Source organism: Lolium perenne, chromosome 3 (assembly GCF_019359855.2).
Source record: "Lolium perenne isolate Kyuss_39 chromosome 3, Kyuss_2.0, whole genome shotgun sequence".
NCBI classification, from domain to species: Eukaryota; Viridiplantae; Streptophyta; class Magnoliopsida; order Poales; family Poaceae; genus Lolium; species Lolium perenne.
Genome location: NC_067246.2, coordinates 217,817,266 through 217,839,305, shown reverse-complemented (window position 1 = coordinate 217,839,305; position 22,040 = coordinate 217,817,266). Strand labels below are relative to the sequence as shown.

The following is a 22,040-nucleotide window of genomic DNA, read 5'->3' as shown; positions in this document are numbered from 1 at the left end:
CTTGTGAGAATAATTATGCTACTGTTATTTATGATAATCCATGCTACTTTGATAAATCTTATGATAATGCTTTGTTTGTGCCTGATGTCGAAATGCATGGTACTAAAGAATTTTGCGTAGGAAATGTTTATGATAAAGCTCTTGATGATGGTTTGATGTCTACGCCCCCCTCCTTTTCCTGTAGACAGTGTTGGGCCTCCAAGAGCAGAGGTTTGTAGAACAGCAGCAAGTTTCCCTTAAGTGGATCACCCAAGGTTTATCGAACTCAGGGAGGAAGAGGTCAAAGATATCCCTCTCATGCAACCCTGCAACCACAAAGCAAGAAGTCTCTTGTGTCCCCAACACACCTAATAGGTGCACTAGTTCGGCGAAGAGATAGTGAAATACAGGTGGTATAAATAAGTATGAGCAGTGGCAACGGCACCAGAAAAGTGCTTTGCCCAGGACAGTAAACACGCAGTAGTAACGCAGCAGTAGTAACGCAGTAAAACAGTAAACAAGCAGCGATAGCAGTATTTAGGAACAAGGCCTAGGGATCATACTTTCACTAGTGGACACTCTCAACTTTGATCACATAACAGAATAGATAAATGCATACTCTACACTCTTGTTGGATGATGAACACTATTGCGTAGGATTACACGAACCCGATTACACGAACCCTCAATGCCGGAGTTAACAAGCTCCACAATTCAATGTTCATATTTAAATAACCTTAGAGTGCATGACAGATCAACACAACTAAACCAAGTACTAACGTAGCATGCACACTGTCACCTTCACGCTATGAAAGGAGGCATAGATCACATCAATACTATCATAGCAATAGTTAACTTCACAATCTACAAGAGATCACGATCATAGCATACGCCAAGTACTAACACGGATGCACACACTGTCACCATTACACCGTGCATGAGGAATAAAACTACTTTAATAACATCACTATAGTAGCACATAGATAAATTGTGATACAAAACACATTGCAATCATAAAGGGATATAAATAAGCACTTCACTATGCCATTCATAACAGTGAATAAGTATTCTGTGAAATATAGCCTAAGAGACCCACACGGTGCACACACTGTCACCTTTACACACGTGGGACAAGGAGTCTCCGGAGATCACATAAGTAAAATTCACTTGACTAGCATAACGACATCTAGATTACAAGCATCATCATATGAATCTCAATCATGTAAGGCAGCTCATGAGATTATTGTATTGAAGTACATAGGAGAGAGATGAACCACATAGCTACCGGTACAGCCCCAAGCCTCGATGGAGAACTACTCCCTCCTCATGGGAGACAGCAGCGTTGATGAAGATGGCGGTGGTGTTGATGGAGAAGCCTTCCGGGGGCACTTCCCCGTCCCGGCGGCGTGCCGGAACAGAGACTCCTGTCCCCCAGATCTTGGCTTCGCGATGGCGGCAGCTCTGGAAGGTTTCTCGTACCGTGGCTTTTTTCGTCTCGAGGTTTTAGGTCCAGGGGCTTTATATAGGCGAAGAGGCGGCGTCAGAAGGTCGAAGGGGCGCCGACACTATAGGGCGGCGCGGCCAGGGCCTGGGCCGCGTCGGCCTATGGTCTGGGTGGCCTGTGGCCCCCCTGGCCTCTCTCGTGTGTTCTGGATGCTTCCGGGGATTCTAAGATCTTCGGCGTTGATTTCGTCCGATTCCGAGAATATTTCTTTACTAGGATTTCTGAAACCAAAAACAGCAGAAAACGGCAACTGGCACTTCGGCATCTTGTTAATAGGTTAGTTCCAGAAAATGCACGAATATGACATAAAGTGTGCATAAAACATGTAGATATCATCAATAATGTGGCATGGAACATAAGAAATTATCGATACGTCGGAGACGTATCAGCATCCCCAAGCTTAGTTTCTGCTCGTCCCGAGCAGGTAAACGATAACAAAGAAAATTTCTGGAGTGACATGCCATCGTAAACTTGATCATATTGTAAACATATGTAATGAATGCAGCGATCAAAACAATGTATATGACATGAGTAAACAAGTGAATCATACAGCAAAGACTTTTCATGAATAGTACTTAAAGACAAGCATCAATAAGTCTTGCATAAGAGTTAACTCATAAAGCAATAATTCATAGTAAAGCATTGAAGCAACACAATGGAAGATTAAGTTTTAGCGGTTGCTTTCAACTTGTAACAAGTATATCTCATGGATAGTTGTCAACATAGAGTAATATAACAAATGCAATATGCAAGTATGTAGGAATCAATGCACAGTTCACACAAGTGTTTGCTTCTTGAGGTGGAGAGAAATAGGTGAACTGACTCAACATAAAAGTAAAAGAATGGTCCTTCAAAGAGGAAAGCATCGATTGCTATATTTGTGCTAGAGCTTTGATTTTGAAAACAAGAAACAATTTTGTCAACGGTAGTAATAAAGCATATGTATCATGTAAATTATATCCTACAAGTTGCAAGCCTCATGCATAGTATACTAATAGTGCCCGCACCTTGTCCTAATTAGCTTGGATTACCGGGATTATCGCAATGCACATGTTTTAACCAAGTGTCACAAAGGGGTACCTCTATGCCGCCTGTACAAAGGTCTAAGGAGAAAGCTCGCATTGGATTTCTCGCTATTGATTATTCTCAACTTAGATATCCATACCGGGACAACATAGACAACAGATAATGGACTCCTCTTTTATGCATAAGCATGTAGCAACAATTAATTTTCTCATATGAGATTGAGGATATATGTCCAAAACTGAAACTTCCACCATGGATCATGGCTTTAGTTAGCGGCCCAATGTTCTTCTCTAACAATATGAATGCTCCAACCATAAGGTGGTAGATCTCTCTTACTTCAGACAAGACGAATATGCATAGCAACTCACATGATATTCAACAAAGAGTAGTTGATGGCGTCCCCAGTGAACATGGTTATCGCACAACGAGCAACTTAATAAGAGATAAAGTGCATAAGTACATATTCAATACCACAATAGTTTTTAGGCTATTTGTCCCATGAGCTATATATTGCAAAGGTAGAGGATAGAAATTTAAAGGTAGCACTCAAGCAATTTACTTTGGAATGGCGGAGAAATACCATATAGTAGGTAGGTATGGTGGACACAAATGGCATAGTGGTTGGCTCAAGTATTTTGGATGCATGAGAAGTAATCCCTCTCGATACAAGGTTTAGGCTAGCAAGGCTATTTGAAACAAACACAAGGATGAAGTGGTGCAGCAAAACTCACATAAAAGACATATTGAAAACATTATAAGACTCTACACCGTCTTCCTTGTTGTTCAAACTCAATACTAGAAATTATTTAGACTTTAGAGAGACCAAATATGCAAACCAAATTTTAGCATGCTCTATGTATTTCTTCATTAATGGGTGCAAAGTATATGATGCAAGAGCTTAAACATGAGCACAACAATTGCCAAGTATCACATTATCCAAGACATTATAGCAATTACTACATGTATCATTTTCCAATTCCAACCATATAACAATTTAACGAAGAAGAAACTTCGCCATGAATACTATGAGTAGAACCTAAGGACATACTTGTCCATATGCAACAGCGGAGCGTGTCTCTCTCCCACACAAATATTTATTCAAACAAAAACAAAAAACAAAAGCACACAGACGCTCCAAGCAAAGTACATAAGATGTGACCGAATAAAAATATAGTTTCAGGGGAGGAACCTGATAATGTTGTCGATGAAGAAGGGGATGCCTTGGGCATCCCCAAGCTTAGATACTTGAGTCTTCTTGAAATATGCAGTGATGAACCACCGGGGCATCCCCAAGCTTAGACTTTTCACTCTTCTTGATCGTAGTATATCATCCTCCTCTCTTGACCCTTGAAAACTTCCTCCACACCAAACTTAGAACAACTCATTAGAGGGTTAGTGCACAATCAAAATATACATGTTCAGAGGTGACATAATCATTCTTAACACTTCTGGACATTGCACAAAGCTACTGAAAGTCAATGGAATCGAAATATCCATCGAACATGACAAAACTGGCAATGCGAAATAAAAGGCAGAATCTGTCAAAAACAGAACAGTTCGTATTGACGAATTTTATTGGGGCACCAGACTTGCTCAAATGAAAATGCTCAAATTGAATGAAAGTTGCGTACATATCTGAGGATTACTCACGTAAATTGGCATAATTTTCTGAGTTACCTACAGAGAATTTTGCCCAGATTCGTGACAGCAAAGAAATCTGTTTCTGCGCAGTAATCCAAATCTAGTATGAACTTTACTATCAACGACTTTACTTGGCACAACAAAACACTAAACTAAGATAAGGAGAGGTTGCTACAGTAGTAAACAACTTCCAAGACACAAATATAAAACAAAGTGCTGTAGCAAAATAACACATGGGTTATCTCCCAAGAAGTTCTTTATTTATAGCCATTAAGATGGGCTCAGTAGTTTTAATGATGCACTCGCAAGAAATAGTAGTTGAAGCAAAAGAGAGCATCAAGAGGCAAATTCAAAACACATTTAAGTCTAACATTCTTCCTATGCAAAGGAATCTTGTAAATAAACAAATTCAAGAAGCATAATGCAACAAGCATAGAAAAACTAGACAAGCTCAACTTCAAGATTTTAAGCATATAGAGAGGTGTTTTAGTAACATGAAAATTTCTACCACCATATTTTCCTCTCTCATAATAACTTTCAGTAGTGTCATGAGAAAACTAAACAATATAACCATCACATAAAGCATTCTTATCATGAGTCTCATGCATAAAATTATTACTCTCCACATAAGCATAATCAATTTTATTAGTACTAGTGGGAGCAAATTCAACAAAGTAGCTATCATTATTATTCTCATCATCAAATATAGGAGGCATATTGTAATCATAATCAAATTCATCCTCCATAACAGGTGGTAACAAAAGACTACTATCATTATAATCATCATAAATAGGAGGCAAAGTATCATCAAAGTAAATTTTCTCCTCAATTCTTGGGGGACTAAAAAGATCAAGCTCATCAAAACCAGCTTCCCCAAGCTTAGAATTTTCCATAGCATTAGCAACAATAGTGTTCAAAGCATTCATATTAATAACATTCCCATTAGTATGCATATAAAGTTCCATGGGTTTTTTAATTCTCTCTTCAAACACATCATGTCCTAATTCAAGATAAAGTTCATAAAGATCTCTCATATTTTTGTTGTTTTCCATTATGCCTAACTAGTGTAAACAAGAAACAAAAAGTTGCAATTGCAGGATCTAAAGGAAATAGCTTCGAGCACAAACACAATGGCGCCAGAAAAGTACTACCTGGAACCGAAGTATGAGAGCCTTTTACCTTTCCTCCCCGGCAACGGCGCCAGAAAATAGCTTGACTGCCTACAACTGGCGCGTGGTTGACGAGGGAGGCAATCCCTGTATTGTAGCTTTTTGTTCCCCGGCAACGGCGCCAGAAAATAGCTTGATGTCTACGCCCCCCTCCTTTTCCTGTAGACAGTGTTGGGCCTCCAAGAGCAGAGGTTTGTAGAACAGCAGCAAGTTTCCCTTAAGTGGATCACCCAAGGTTTATCGAACTCAGGGAGGAAGAGGTCAAAGATATCCCTCTCATGCAACCCTGCAACCACAAAGCAAGAAGTCTCTTGTGTCCCCAACACACCTAATAGGTGCACTAGTTCGGCGAAGAGATAGTGAAATACAGGTGGTATAAATAAGTATGAGCAGTGGCAACGGCACCTTAAAAGTGCTTTGCCCAGGACAAGAACACGCAGAGTAACGCAGCAGTAGTAACGCAAAGAAACAAGAAACAAGCAGCGATAGCAGTATTTAGGAACAAGGCCTAGGGATCATACTTTCACTAGTGGACACTCTCAACTTTGATCACATAACAGAATAGATAAATGCATACTCTACACTCTTGTTGGATGATGAACACTATTGCGTAGGATTACACGAACCCGATTACACGAACCCTCAATGCCGGAGTTAACAAGCTCCACAATTCAATGTTCATATTTAAATAACCTTAGAGTGCATGACAGATCAACACAACTAAACCAAGTACTAACGTAGCATGCACACTGTCACCTTCACGCTATGAAAGGAGGCATAGATCACATCAATACTATCATAGCAATAGTTAACTTCACAATCTACAAGAGATCACGATCATAGCATACGCCAAGTACTAACACGGATGCACACACTGTCACCATTACACCGTGCAGGAGGAATAAAACTACTTTAATAACATCACTAGAGTAGCACATAGATAAATTGTGATACAAAACACATTGCAATCATAAAGGGATATAAATAAGCACTTCACTATGCCATTCATAACAGTGAATAAGTATTCTGTGAAATATAGCCTAAGAGACCCACACGGTGCACACACTGTCACCTTTACACACGTGGGACAAGGAGTCTCCGGAGATCACATAAGTAAAATTCACTTGACTAGCATAACGACATCTAGATTACAAGCATCATCATATGAATCTCAATCATGTAAGGCAGCTCATGAGATTATTGTATTGAAGTACATAGGAGAGAGATGAACTACATAGCTACCAGTACAGCCCCGAGCCTCGATGGAGAACTACTCCCTCCTCATGGGAGACAGCAGCGTTGATGAAGATGGCGGTGGTGTTGATGGAGAAGCCTTCCGGGGGCACTTCCCCGTCCCGGCGGCGTGCCGGAACAGAGACTCCTGTCCCCCAGATCTTGGCTTCACGATGGCGGTGGCTCTGGAAGGTTTCTCGTACCGTGGCTTTTTTCGTCTCGAGGTTTTAGGTCCAGGGGCTTTATATAGGCGAAGAGGCGGCGTCAGAAGGTCGAAGGGGCGCCGACACTATAGGGCGGCGCAGCCAGGGCCTGGGCTGCGCCGGCCTATGGTCTGGGTGGCCTGTGGCCCCCCTCTGGCCTCTCTCGTGTGTTCTGGATGCTTCCGGGGATTCTAAGATCTTCGGCGTTGATTTCGTCCGATTCCGAGAATATTTCTTTACTAGGATTTCTGAAACCAAAAACAGCAGAAAACAGCAACTGGCACTTCGGCATCTTGTTAATAGGTTAGTTCCAGAAAATGCACGAATATGACATAAAGTGTGCATAAAACATGTAGATATCATCAATAATGTGGCATGGAACATAAGAAATTATCGATACGTCGGAGACGTATCATGGTCCTATGTTACTTGATAATATTAATTGTACTAGTAATGAAAATGGGATTGGAGAGTTCTTGACTTTATCTATGAGTCCCATATCTCTTGAGAATGATCAATCATCTTGTTATAGTATTGATAAAAGTGGGTTTGAAAGTTTTAATCCCATTATTTTTGAGCTTGATAAAAATTATGTGTTTATGGATCATGAAAAGCATGCTTTATGTGATAGTTATATTGTTGAGTTTGTTCATGAAGCTACTGAAAATTATTATGAGAGAGGAAAATATGGTTGTAGAAATTTGCATGGTACTAAAACACCTCTCTATATGCTTAAAATTTTGAAGTTACTCTTGTTTCACCTTCTTATGCTTGTCACTTTGTTCTTCATGAATTTATTTGTATACAAGATTCCTATGCATAGGAAGTGGGTTATATTTAAATGTGTTTTTAACTTGCTTTTTGATGCTCTCTTTTGCTTCAACTCTTATTTCTTGCGAGTGCATCATTAAAAACTGCTGAGCCCATCTTAATGGCTATAAAGAAAGTACTTCTTGGGAGATAACCCATGTCTTTATTTTGCTACTGTTTTATTGTGTCTTCGAAGTTGTTACTACTGTAGCAACCTCTCCTTATCTTTATTTTATTGCAATGTTGTGCCAAGTGACGCCTCTAATCGAAGGTTGATACTAGATTTGGATTTCTGCGCAGAAACAGATTTCTATCTGTCACGAATCTGGGCTGTTTTCTCTGTAGGTAACTCAGAAAAATATGCCAATTTACGTGCGTGTTCCTCAGATATGTATGCAACTTTCATTAGTTTTGAGTTTTCTGATTTGAGCAACGGAAGTACCTGTTCAAAATTCGTCTTTACTGGCTGTTCTGTTTTGGCAGATTCTGTCTCTGTTTTTTGCATTGTCTCTTGTGGACTTTAAGCAAGGCTTTCTAGACGTGGAGAGCTGTAGCTAATGTTTTATTGAGTTCTTGCAATGTGTCACTACAGGACCAAGGTGGATTCAAGTTTTTTTGAGTACTAACCCCTCTAATGAAGTTTATGAGAAGTTTGGTGTGAAGGAAGTTTTCAAGGGTCAAGAGCGGAGGATGATATATGATCAAGAAGAGTGAAAAGTCTAAGCTTGGGGATGCCCCCGTGGTTCATCCCTGCATATTTCAAGAAGACTCAATCGTCTAAACTTGGGGATGCCCAAGGCATCCCCTTCTTCATCAACTTATCAGGTTTCTTCTATTGAAACTATATTTTTATTCGGTCACATCTTATGTGCTTTACTTGGAGCGTCTGTGTGTTTTTATTTTTGTTTATGTTTGAATAAATCCAGATCCTAGCAATCCTTGTGTGGGAGAGATACACGCTCCGCTTTTTCATATGAACACTTGTTCTTCGTTTTACTTTTAATGTTCAATGATAAAAGTTGGAAGCTACATCACTTATGGTTATTTGGTTGGAAACAGAAAATGCCTCATATTCTCTTGAATAATTTGACACTTGGCAATTGTTTTGAGCTCTCAAGTAGATCATGATTAAGTTTTTTTTCATGTAGTTTAAACCTATTAGTGGAGAACTACTGTAGAGCTTGTTGAAACTGGTTTGCATGATTGGTCTCTCTAAGGTCTAGATATTTTTTGGTAAAAGTGTTTGAGCAACAAGGAAGACAGTGTAGAGTTTTATAATGCTTGCAATATGTTCTTATGTAAGTTTTGCTGTACCGGTTCATACTTGTGTTTGCTTCAAACAACCTTGCTAGCCAAAGCCTTGTACTGAGAGGGAATGCTTCTCGTGCATCCAAAACCTTGAGCCAACCACTATGCCATTTGTGTCCACCATACCTACCTACTACATGGTATTTCTCCGCCATTCCAAAGTAAATTGCTTGAGTGCTACCTTTAAACAATTCAAAATTTATCACCTCTGATTTGTGTCAATGTTTAATAGCTCATGAGGAAGTATGTGGTGTTTTATCTTTCGATCTTGTCATTTACTTTTGACAGACTTTCACAATGGACTAGTGGCTTCATCCGCTTATCCAATAATTTTGCAAAAAGAGCTGGCAATGGGATTCCCAGTCCCAAATTAATTAACAAAAATAGACACTCCTCCATGGTATGTGATTGTTGGACGGCACCCGAAGGATTCGGTTAGCCATGGCTTGAGAAAGCAAAGGTGGGGAGGAGTGTCATCATAATAAAACTAAAATAAAAAGGCACTCCTTCATGGTATGAGATTGTTGGCAGGCACCCGAGGATTCGGTTAGCCATGGTTTGTGAAAGAAAGGTTGGAAGGAGTGCCACACAAAAATAAAAATAAAATGGGAGCCGCTCTTTGAAGGTTTGTCTGGCAAGGGGGTTAGAGTGCCCACTACCATTCGTTGACAACAACAAACACCTCTCAAAACTTTACTTTTATGCTCTCTTTATGTTTTCAAAACCAAAGCTCTAGCACAAATATAGCAATCAATGCTTCCCTCTGCAAAGGGCCATTCTTTTACTTTATGTTGAGTCAGTTTACCTACTTTCTTCCATCTTAGAAGCAAACACTTGTGTTAACTGTGCATTGATTCTTACATACTTGCATATTTGCATTCATCATATTACTTTATGTTGACAATTATCCATAAGATATGCATGTTGAAAGTTGAAAGCAACTGCTGAAACTTAAATCTTCCTCTGTGTTGCTTCAATGCCTTTACTTTGAATTTATTGCTTTATGAGTTAACTCTTATGCAAGACTTTTTGATGCTTGTCTTGAAAGTACTATTCATGAAAAGTTTTGCTATATGTTATCTATTTGTTAGCAACTATAGATCATTGCCTTGAGTCACTGCATTCATCTCATATGCTTTATAATGGTGTGATCAAGGTTATGTAAGTAGCATGTCACTACAGAAATTACTCTTTTTATTGTTTACCTACTCGAGGGCGAGCAGGAACTAAGCTTGGGGATGCTGATACGTCTCCAACATAATTATTAATTTCTGATGTTCCATGCTTGTTTTATGACAACTAGATGACCCGTTGCGCTATCGCGCAATGACAAAGGCTAACCATAGGGTTTCTCTTATTTTAGTACCGAATTACCGCGTTGTGCTATTGCACGAATAGAATAATTCAATAAGAATTTGAACCATAATTTTTGGCTTATTTTAATATCAGAGGCTTGGAGCGGAGCTGTACTCTTCTTGCCGATGTCATCACCGTAGTGGTAAAGGGAGGGCATTCGGGTTGGGTGGCCATCCAGGTGAGCTACAACATCATCCGAGGTTGGAGTAGAGCTTTTGGATCGAGTAGAATAGTATCCAACGGGGCATCCCATGGTGAGGTATAATAGTATGTTGTGTATTTCGTTGGAGGAAACGCCCTCGACGGCCCTTGTACTTTCATTTGGGTAGTGCTCTCGATATCGCTTCCACTTTCCTTTGGGCAATCCAATTGCTATGACTGAAAAGTGGTTGCGATTTCTTATTTCGTTTTACTTGCACATTTGAGTTTCCAAAACATGTGAAGAAAATTATGGACATGGATATGTTGTATCTTTGAATCTACACTACTTTCTCCGAAAGTATCACCATATGTGACATGTGCTAAAAAAGACCCGTTGCGCTGTCGCGCAATGCCAGAATCAAGGCAGGATTTAAACTATAACATTTATCTTTGTGTGCACTCATTGTGAGCAGGAAGACAAAATTTTTGGTTTGAAATTTTGAGCCGCTTAACCGATACCATGGGAAACAGAAACTATTAGAAATTTTTGCCCCTCGTAAATAATTTCCACCGCACCGTTTGCAAAGTCGAAAGCAAGACGCCAACCTGCGCCTCGGCCAAAGCAAAACAAAAGTGCGACTTTCATCATATATCCATGTGTCTAAAATATGAAAACATATACATGATACACTTGGAACACGAGCAGGCGACGAAATTAGTCTTGTCGAGACAAAATTGCATATTTGATAGAACAAAGGGAGCACAACATAGCATAAATATACCATCGATCTTGAATATCGATGCAGCAAAATATCTCTACTGACCCGCATCGCCACTGGCGTGAATCCCGAATCCAAGCCGGAATTGAAACCATGCGTCAGTAAGTGAATACATGGTAATGATTAGCAAGAAATAAAACACATAGGCACCGATAGTAAATTGACAGCCTGTATGGGGACCGTAGTTCTTCTTTTTTCCTGACGATTACATTACATGTATGCTGCATTGTTTGAGAGCTTCTGCTTGGTCAAATTGAGACAATGCATTAAGACAAGATAATAGGAGACGTTAACAAATAATTCTCACAATTTGAAGTTCTATAGATCTTAAAAAACAAACCACTGCACTCAAAGGAACTGCAATATTCTACTAAAAGCCAGCATAAACCTGAATGTAAAGAACAAAGTTATAGCGATAGAAACCATTCAGAAAGAGCAAATGGAGAAGGTATCATGGGCATATGAGTTATAGAGATATCAGAGCATAAGCAACCATATCTTTGAATTTCTTAGAGATCACTTTAGACCAAATCTCTTCTACATACAAGTAACTACGTAACCTAAGTACCCTAGTTAGTAAATAAATGTAGAAAAAAGCACTGAAATTACATGTGAGCTGGTTGGAACCACATGGTTCTATGTTTCATAACGCTCCAAGATTCTTAACCTGTTTTTTTATTTACATTCTTTGCAAGTTCATCCAGCTTTAGCATACTCTTAAGTTGTATTCTCACTGTCAGCTTAGCAACTTCTTCTTTTGGATGTTCAACAACAACAGAGCATACCTTGATATATGATAATAAAATTTTCAATGGTGATCCAATGCAATCATAACATATTCACTGGTTCGAAGCTACAATCAAACAACAGAGATGAGGCATGTATCTAGTGATGAAAGAAAACATGACCTTTTTCTAGTCCCTGATGTATGGCAGTACCACTTTTCGATCATTAGGCTAAGATGGGCTAGTCTCCAACATGTGCAGAAGACAAACAAAGTAGCACTACCAGTGGCACTTTAGTTGGGTTTGGGTACCACCGCAATGTGACACAAATACATTCCTATTAATAAACTAAGGTAGTAGATGATTCTTTCCCTAAAAAAGAACTCACCTAGAGCGTAGGACCTGCCATGATGATGCCTTCAATATCACCTTCAGCAGTGATTCTCCATCGCCCAGCATGAACCAAGCGTCATACCTGATTTACATATATCCCTGATTTATGACTTCATATACGGAGTATTAGATATCCTGTCAACCCAAAGCAACAATAAAACATAGATCAGGTTTTATAGAAGAAGTAACATCAGCCAATGAAATGATTTATTCAAGAAAACGCAAAGAAACAATGTACATCAGCAAAGAATGATTTAACTAATTACAAAAAAATACAAACTACAACTCAAACGGAGAGGAAAGATTCCAATCAGAGAAGCACAACAGGAAAACCAATCGATGTGAAAACAAGATGATGCCTATGGTTTCAAACTTAACTACTAATGCCAAGCCAAAGCTATAGCTTTCGGAACATATTACTAACTCATGCTACTCACACAGTATTTTGTATCTTCAAAACTATTTTCACGCTGAAGCTCTCAGAAAATATGTCAACATTCATGCATCAGTGCATTAAAACAAACTGCAATGCCTACATCAATCATGGCACTAAAATTAATCAACTATTTAGTTCACGAAAAGAGGATTAACTCTATAGGAGGAACCTTGGCACTGAAAATATGTAAGATTTTTGCTAAAACTTCCATAAATTCAAGAAAAGATGATCAACTCCACAGGAGCAATTTATCTTCACTATAGTGGATCAATTTGGTTCATATAGGTTCTCAGCTACATGTATTATTTCATAATCCTAACACAACAGATAAATGTGAAGACAGGCCCTTATCCCAAATCATTCCAGAATAGGCACATCTAGTATGCTGAAAAATTCGTAAAACAAACATGAGTAACCCAAGAAAATCCATCAATTCAATGCCAATCACTAATTAGTTATATGTACCACCAATACAATAGAAACTGGTATACATCATATAGATTAAAATTAATACACATAAATGCATTTTCAGTCACTGCAGGGAAGGCAAGATGACAAGAGACTGGATATCAACATAAGCAAGGAAAAGCAGACCTCGGATTCTTACTAAGGTATTTCGTTTTTTAAATAATCAGTTCCACCAACATAAACAACAAAAAGGAGATCAAGCCAAACCAAGCTACATATCGCTTTTACCACAAAAACAAGGACAGAACAAGCACCATCAGTTCTGACCAGGACCAAAAGAGTCAAGCACCAAAAACATATGGCTTGTCAACTACGGCACTTCTCTGCAACAAAAAATTGCAGACCCATCAAGCACAATTAAAATGAATATTCATCAGCCATGATCAACTCAGGTCTTACCCCCACACAAAAGCATGCCCTCTTCGATCTAGCATGTTCTCATCATCAAAAGAAGAGTCATCCCCCGGTTCACACATATTTTGACCTTCACCTAGTCACAAGAATAACTTTCTAAACTCAGTTTACATTCTATATTCTTCAGAGCCAGATTCATTAATCAGTCCATCAGAACTAAAAAAACAACTTCTACATGCATGCGTCACACTTGATAAAGGCAAGAACAAATAAATGAGTGCTATATCAAAGGAAAGCACCGTCAACTCTACAGGTTGTAATGGGGCTATATGTGTGCTTAACTATGACAACTGACTATGGCTCGTTCTTGCGGTGACTGAAATTAGTTATTATGCCCTGATGCCAAAGCTAATCCAATGATAGTTAACATTACACTCAGTTTTTGGGTACCAAAAACTAAGTGTAATGCTAATTATAAATGGTATATAGCTTTAACTGCACAAAGGAAGTAATGTGAACCAATTAGATGAAGGCACTACTGCTAGCATTGCACAGGCCTACCTAATCACAGTTTTCTACTGCCTAAACTCATTTATATTTACTAAAGGCTGCACAGTCCAAAATCTTAATTCCAATTCAATAGATGTGTACAATGCTACATAATCTACACACGCCCATGGATAGAATATTTCTTCCGAAAGCTGCATCTAGGTTTTATACCTCATCCTTGTCTAGTACAGGAGTGTAGGTAGTAATCAGGGGATGCCAAAATAGCTTCTCTTGTTCAAGTATCTAACTGCTTTCGTCTGCAGGAAAAATATAGTAGATAGTTAGTAACATATGAATAACAAATAAAACACTATCACAATCTAAGATCTGATATTACCAGAGGGAGCTTGTGCAAGTCCAAGAAGAAAACCGGGCAGCCTGGATTTCAGTACCGATCTGCAGCAACCTTCTAATATTCCTAGAGAAGGAATAATTAGGACTTGGGAGCTGAAGTATAATATAAAGATAATAACTGTAATATCTTCTGAGTAAAGTGTTAAACTAACTCCCCTTGATTCATTAGATATTGGCATGCTTCTAGGTTAAACAAGTACATGGCAATACCTTATTTGTCTTTCACATACTTATACAAGTGAAGCTAAAAACTATTACACATGAATAAGGCAAAAATATTGCACAACTTATGACACCATGTATGCTAGAAATTCATGGATCTACATAATGTAACCCCAATAAATTGTATCTGCATGGATAAAATGCATAGAGATTGCCGGAAAATAATTTATATAAAAGAATCTCTTCTCCAATTCCAATGCCAAACACAACGATGCTACATACCTAATCCCACAATCTTTTTTACTTCGGTTCTTCCAAACTGTAACATAACAAGTTATGAGAGCCAAACCGCACTACTCCTATTTCTTTGAAAAAATAAACTACTCGTAAATTGACACATGTTCTCGTCACTGGTTCTTACCATCAGTTATTTCTTCCTTCACCAGGAGCTACATGCTAAAATGAAAGGCTCAAAAGGTTGAACAAAAGATGGTAAAAACATACGTGAAATCCTCATGGTCAACACCTAGTATTAGATCACCAGCGTACTGAATCGGCAAGATGACCGTCACTGCTCAAATGCACCCTCGGGAATGTGCCAGCGTCCACGCCGATATTCAGTTGAGGAGCGCAGACAGCAGGGTTGACAAGACGTCTGTACCAAGCCTGCAAGAGCAACAACACCACCTAGTATTAGACTCACCAGCGGACTGAATCGCCAAGATCATCGTCACTGCTCAAATACACCACTGCTCAAATACACGCTTGAGAATGCACCTCACATAAATAATTGTACACCCATTATGTGCAAAAGTCAAATGAACATTCATCAATCATATTCAATTCAGATCTGACCTCACATAAAAGAATGCCCTCTTCATGAGACCATGCACCTTTGTTGTCTTCCGTGCTCAAATAATTATGCCATTCACAGCAAATCGAAATCTTTGGTAATCAAATTATTACCCAAGATTCCCTATTTCAAACCATGTCACCTGGCATCCAAATAGCAGCCATATTCAGCCTAGGAACACTGTCAGCAGTCTCATGTTTGAGGCAACACAAATAAGCCTACAAAGTAAGAAACAAAATAATAAAATATCGAAAAGAGAGGAATACCAGTATTAGCAGCGCCGTCAAGAGATCGAGAGCTTAAAGGAGAACACAACTTAGTTGATGTGGTAACCAACCTAGAACAGCAACATTCCACACTGGACTCCGTCTGGTCCTTCTGCCGAGGCCGCGCCGCCTCCCACACCAGGGCCACCCTCACATCCAATTTCTGCAGGTAGAAAACTTCGCCTCAGTACTAACATTGCTTAAAATTTTGAATCAGTAAACGATACAAATCTTCAACAAACCATGCAAGCTGAAAGCAAATAATCTAGTACCTCGACCATTCGCTTCTAATAATTGTCACAAATACATGACTGTGCTTATAATTCAGGTCTCAGATGACCTAATAACCCTCAGATTTTCCAAGAGGGGTGCCGCCTGCTATCAAAACATGCTAGACTGTGTCATCAAATAAAAGAGTAAGCTCCGGCAAGAACAGAATGGTATGTACTGTTGTGATTTTCTTAGGATCATCATATCCTTTACACTGTAGTAATTTCATGGAGAAAATATAAGAGGTTTTACCTTGGCGAGTCCAAAGAAGTTGATGTGTAGCAATTTGGATGAGGCCTCTCGGTGACAGGTGAGAGCTCTTCAAGTGAGGTAGCGACTTTGCTCTTGCTCACCAGTCACCACTTGCAACTTCGACAGGCCATGTCAAGCATAACCTGCATCCAGAAAAGGTGACAAATCAAATTTCATCTAGCTGTATAAAATGGCCCTCATCATTTTAGCAACTAAAACCAGACAGTGCAAGCCCTAAGCAAAATCAAATGAGAAGATCAACCTGTATAAGGGCATGCAAAGTTATTATCTTATATATCTCTGACGGTGGAACTGGACGGCAAAAATTCATTTAGGCGATAGGACAACCCATTAGGAAATTATATATAGAAAAAATATGATATACATTCTAAAGTAAAAAAGAATACGCTTAAGGAAAAGCCAACATCTGCTGAGGTAATCATAGCTATCAATGAAACCAGGGATATTGTAAAAAGGAATGTCCATTCCTAATATCAGTCGCATTTTTAAGCCTTGAGGTCATCATGTAACCACACACATCCCCATCTCTGAATAATCTAGAGAATAACACTATTGTGAATCCTCTGTTACATAAAATTATTATTAATCTAACAAGGGTGAAAAAGGAAGATATAATCCATCATATTCGCAGTAATTTGTGATCTTTCTAGTCCTTTTTTTTTTGTACACCAGACTCATATTCCCTTATACCTAACAGAAACGAGCTTAAGGAGAAATCAAAACAGACCACTGCCGAAATCCCCACAAACTATAAACTGCAATAGGCTATCTGTACAAAATACGCCGTTCTGAGCGGGCAGGTTGTACATGGGAAGCTCCCCGCCGTGAGAGGAAGAGATTGCTATGATTTTCTATGTACCCATGCGTGGCTGAGCAAATCCACCATCATGGCCATGCGAAAAATGAATTAAAGTACGAGGAAGAACGAGAATAAAGAGCTCACATGGGGAAGTAATATTTACGAGCGACGAGATGCTGATGTGCTCCGGCGAGCGGCGGCATGGCCGGCGCGCTCGTCGCTGCTCCTCCACCACCGTCCCAGCGCCGCCCCTCGCTGCTCCTACACCTCCGGCTGGCCGTCACCCCCGGTCGTCGCCGGAGCGGATCCGCCCCGCGCTGGCCCGTCTTCGGCCGCGCCGACGCCTCCGGGGCCGCCACCGCCGCAGATCCGCCCCGCGCGAGCCCGTCGCCTCTGGTCGTCGCCGGAGCAGATCCACCCCGCGCCAACCCGTCTCCGGCCGTGCCCGGCGCCTCAGTCGCCGCCGCCGTCGCTCGGGCTGGCTGCTCCTTGTCTGGCCGGTTCCTCCAGACGCGCCGCCGCGCGAGAAGGAGGAAGGCCGCAGATTGGATGAGAGGAAGAGGAGCAGGGATTGGGGGACGGGAGGAGGAGATTCGTCCACCGCCAACCCGTGCTCTGTTGCGCACCGGCCTCACGCGGGGCTGGAGCAGATGTGAGATCTGATGGGTGAGAAGGAGATCGCCATTGGGGAGGAGAGGGGCGGGGAGGATTGGGGGTCGTCCATGGCTCCACGCCGATCTAGGTTTTCACCGTCTCCCGCGGTAGGAGACGGAAGGCGACGCGAATGAGCACCTAGGCTGCCTCTGATGGCCGGGTCCCAAACGAAGCTGGCCCCAGCCGTCATGGGCTCGGTGGGACACAGAAGAAGTGAGAAAAAAAATTACCGATCGGACGGCTGTAGTGAAAAGCGGGATTGGCGCTGGTGGAATGGACGACCCAGATCAATGTGCCCCTCTCAGATGGCCTGGTTGGCCGGGTCATCTAGGAGCTTTTATAGGAGAAATACTTACATGTTTTGCTTGCACTTTATAATGTTTTTATGCATTTTATGGAACTAACCTATTAACGAGATGCCGAAGTGCCAGTTCCCGTTTTCTGCTGTTTTTGGTTCCAGAAAGGCTGTTCGGGCAATATTCTCGGAATTCGACGAAATGGAGACCAAACATCATAATTCACCGAGACGGACCAGGACACCGAAGGGGAGTCAGAGGGGAGGCCTGGGGCCCCCACACCGTAGGGCCGCGCGGGCCAGCCCCTGGCCGCGCCGGCCTATGGGGAGGGCACCCTGTTGCCCCTCTTGCGCCGCCTCTTCGCCTATATAAGCTCTTTCGACCTAAAAACTCGAGACCTTTTGACGAAACTCCAGAAAGACTCTAGGGGCGCCACCGCCATCGCGAAACTCCAATTCGGGGGACAGAAGTCTCTGTTCCGGCACCCTGCCGGGACGGGGAAGTGCCCCCGGAAGCCATCTCCATCGACGCCATCGCCTCCATCATGCTCCGTGAGTAGTTCCCCCATGGACTACGGGTTCTAGCTGTAGCTAGTTGGTATCATCTCTCCCATGTACTTCAATACAATGATCTCATGAGCTGCCTTACATGATTGAGATTCATCTGATGTAATCGGTGTTGTGTTTGTTGGGATCCGATGGATTGTTACGTTATGATTGTCTATCTACAAAGTTTATGAAGTTATTGTTGCTGCAATCTTGTTGTGTTTAATGCTTGTCACTAGGGCCCGAGTGGCATGATCTTAGATTTAAGCTCTATACTTATTGCTTAGATTGTATCTACAAGTTGTATGCACATGTCTATGTCCGGAACCAAAGGCCCCAAAGTGACAGAAATTGGGACAACTGGAGGGGAAGACTTAGATATGAGGATCACATGTTTTCACGGAGTGTTAATGCTTTGCTCCGGTGCTCTATTAAAAGGAGTACCTTAATTTCCAGTAGATTCCCTTGAGGCCCGGCTGCCACCGGCTGGTAGGACAAAAGATGTTGTACAAGTTTCTCATTGCGAGCACGTATGACTATATATGGGAAACATGCCTACATGATTAATAATCTTGATGTTCTGTCTTAATGCTATTTCAATCCTATCAAATGCCCAACTGTAATTTGTTCACCCAACACTTGTTATTGGAGAGTTACCACTAGTGTAGATAGCTGGGAACCCCGGTCCATCTCTCATCATCATATACTCGTTCTACATGTCATTGGAAGTAGTGTCAACTATTTTCCGGTGCCATTGCTCCTGTGTTATTGCTACTGCTACTGTGTTACTGTTACTATTGCTCTCATACTACTGCTACTTTCACATCACCCCTGTTACTAGTGCTTTTCCAGGTGCAGCTGAATTGACAACTCAGTTGTTAAGGCTTATAAGTATTCTTTACCTCCCCTTGTGTCGAATCAATAAATTTGGGTTTTACTTCCCACGAAGACCGCCGCGATCCCCTATACTTGTGGGTTATCAGATGGCAATCTCTTCGACAAGGTGAACCAGGAGATGTGTCATAATATTGAAGAAAGATGGTGGAAACACCAACTCAAAGCTAACAAGACATTGCACCACATCCTTCTGTAACCTTGGAAGACTAGATATTGCATTAAGGAATGCACATAGCTTCACAATGGGTATTCGAACATTTTCCGGCAGAAGCCCCCTTAGTGCAACCGGAAGCAGCTGCGTCACAATAATGTGGCAGTCATGCGACTTCAGGTTTTGGAATTTTTTCTCCGCCATATTTATAATTCCCTTTATATTTGATGAGAATCCAGACGGCACCTTGATACTGTAAAGGACTTCAAAAAAGATTTCCTTCTCTGCTTTGGTAAGAGCGTAGCTGCCAGGACTTAAGCGACTCCCCGCATCCTTGTAATTCTGTTATTGCTTGTTCTTTGGGACTTTCATATGATACTGGTCCTCCCTTGCTTCTGGTGTATCTTTTGTCTGCCCATACACGCCTAAGAAGCCTAGCAGGTTCACACAAAGATTCTTCGTCACATGCATCACGTCGATTGAAGAGCGGACCTCTAGGACTTTCCAATAGGGTAGATCCCAAAATATAGATTTTTTCTTCCACATGGGTGCGTGTCCGGTAATGACGTCTTTCGGAACAGATTGGCCGCCAGGACCCTTTCCAAATATTAATTTTATGTCCTTGACCATATCAAGTAAAGCATCACCGGTACGGAGTTTCAGGCTTCTCCCAGTGATCTGCCTCACCTCCGAAATGATTGCCTTTCTTTCTGATGGGGTGCCTCTTTGGAAGAAATCGACGATGCCCCAGGTACACAACCTTCTTACATTTATTCAAATAAGCACCTTCGGTCTCATCTAAGCAGTGCGTGCATGCATTGTATCCCTTGTTTGTCTGTCCTGAAAGGTTACTAAGAGTAGGACAATCATTGATGGTCACGAAAAGCAACGCTCGTAGGTTAAATGACTCCTGTTTGTACTCATCCCATGCATGTACACCTGGTTTGCTCAACAACTGTAAGAGTTCTTCAAATAATGGCTGTAGGTACACATCAATGTCGTTGCCGGGTTGCTTTGGGCCTTGGATGAGCACTGACATCATAATGAACTTCCGCTTCATGCACAACCAAGGCGGAAGGTTATAGATACATAGAGTTACAGTCCAGGTGCTATGACTGCAGCTCTGCTCCCCAAAAGGATTCATTCCATCTGTACTTAGACCAAACCTTAAGTTCCTCGCGTCATCTGCAAAGTCCGGGAACTCTCTATCGATTTTCCTCCACTGCGACCCATCAGCGGGGTGTCTCAGCATCTCGTCTTTCTTACGGTCTTCTTTGTGCCATCGCAACAACCTGGCATGCTCTTTATTTCTGAACAGACGTTTCAACCGTGGTATTATAGGAGCATACCACATAACCTTGGCAGGAACACTCTTCCTAGGGGGCTCACCCTCAACATCACCAGGGTCATCTCGCCTGATCTTATACCGTAGTGCAGTGCATACCGGGCATTTTTCCAAATTTTCGCACTCAGTGCGGTAGAGGATGCAGTCATTAATGCATGCATGTATCTTCAGCACCTCCAATCCTAGAGGGCAGAGAACCTTCTTTGCTTCGTACGTACTGTCAGGTAATTCGTTATCCTTTGGAAACCTCCTCTTCATTATTTTCAGTAACTTCTCAAATGGCTTGTCACATATACCAGCCTCTGCCTTCCATTGCAGCAATTCCAGTGTGGCACCGAGCTTTGTGTTGCCATCTTCGTAATTTATTGGGTATAACTTCTTTTTGTGATCATCTAACATGGCCTTTAACTTTCGCTTCTCGATTTCAGTTTCTGCATCTCTGTGTGCATCAGCGATGGCCCGACGAAGATCATCATCAACGGGCTCATCTGATGCCTCTTCATCTTGATCACCTCCTCCTGCCTCTTCATCTTCATCATGCCCTGTTGCAGTATCACCATAGTTAGGGTACATATCATCATCCTCTTCTTCTTCGTCGTCGTCTTCCATCATAACCCCTCTTTCTCCATGCTTGGTCCAACAATTATAGCTGGGCATGAAACCTTTCCAAAGCAGGTGGGAGTGAATGACTTGCCATTCAGGGTATTGCTTTAAGTTCCGGCAATCAACACATGGACAACACATATAACCATCCGCCTGTGGGTTTTCCTCAGCCAGACGGAAAAATTCTTTCAGGCCCGAAGTGAACTCGGGCAGACGCCGGTCAACGTACATCCATTGTCGCCGGTTCATCTACATCAAATAATTAAGTTTATCAAAAAACCATTACAAAACATCATAATATATATATATATATATATATATATATATATATATATATATATATATATATAGTGGATATTAGCACCGTACAAATGAAAGGGTAAAGTTGTTTAACCTTGATCGAGGAGGGAAAGAAAGAGGAGAAAGCTTAAGTGTCGCTCCGGCACCTCATTCTTTCAGACATTTCATCGAGCACCTTCTGTGCATGCCAAAGAAATGC

The 22,040-nt window shown here is 41.2% G+C and overlaps 1 long non-coding RNA gene across 2 annotated transcripts; it reads right to left on the bottom strand.

The window, feature by feature from the left end:
* Positions 1–10,999: 10,999 nt before the first annotated feature.
* Positions 11,000–17,372, bottom strand: LOC127343374 (uncharacterized). Of its 2 annotated transcripts, none has more exons than XR_007877211.2 (11): positions 17,195–17,372; positions 16,231–16,373; positions 15,981–16,083; positions 15,709–15,871; positions 15,445–15,584; positions 15,094–15,255; positions 14,411–14,482; positions 14,245–14,330; positions 13,570–13,660; positions 12,262–12,401; positions 11,000–11,388 (listed from the first exon to the last, which is right to left on the bottom strand). It is a non-coding gene; the product is annotated as an uncharacterized lncRNA (long non-coding RNA). The 2 variants fall into 2 exon arrangements; XR_011755726.1 differs by having other exon boundaries at positions 12,262–12,348.
* Positions 17,373–22,040: the final 4,668 nt, after the last annotated feature.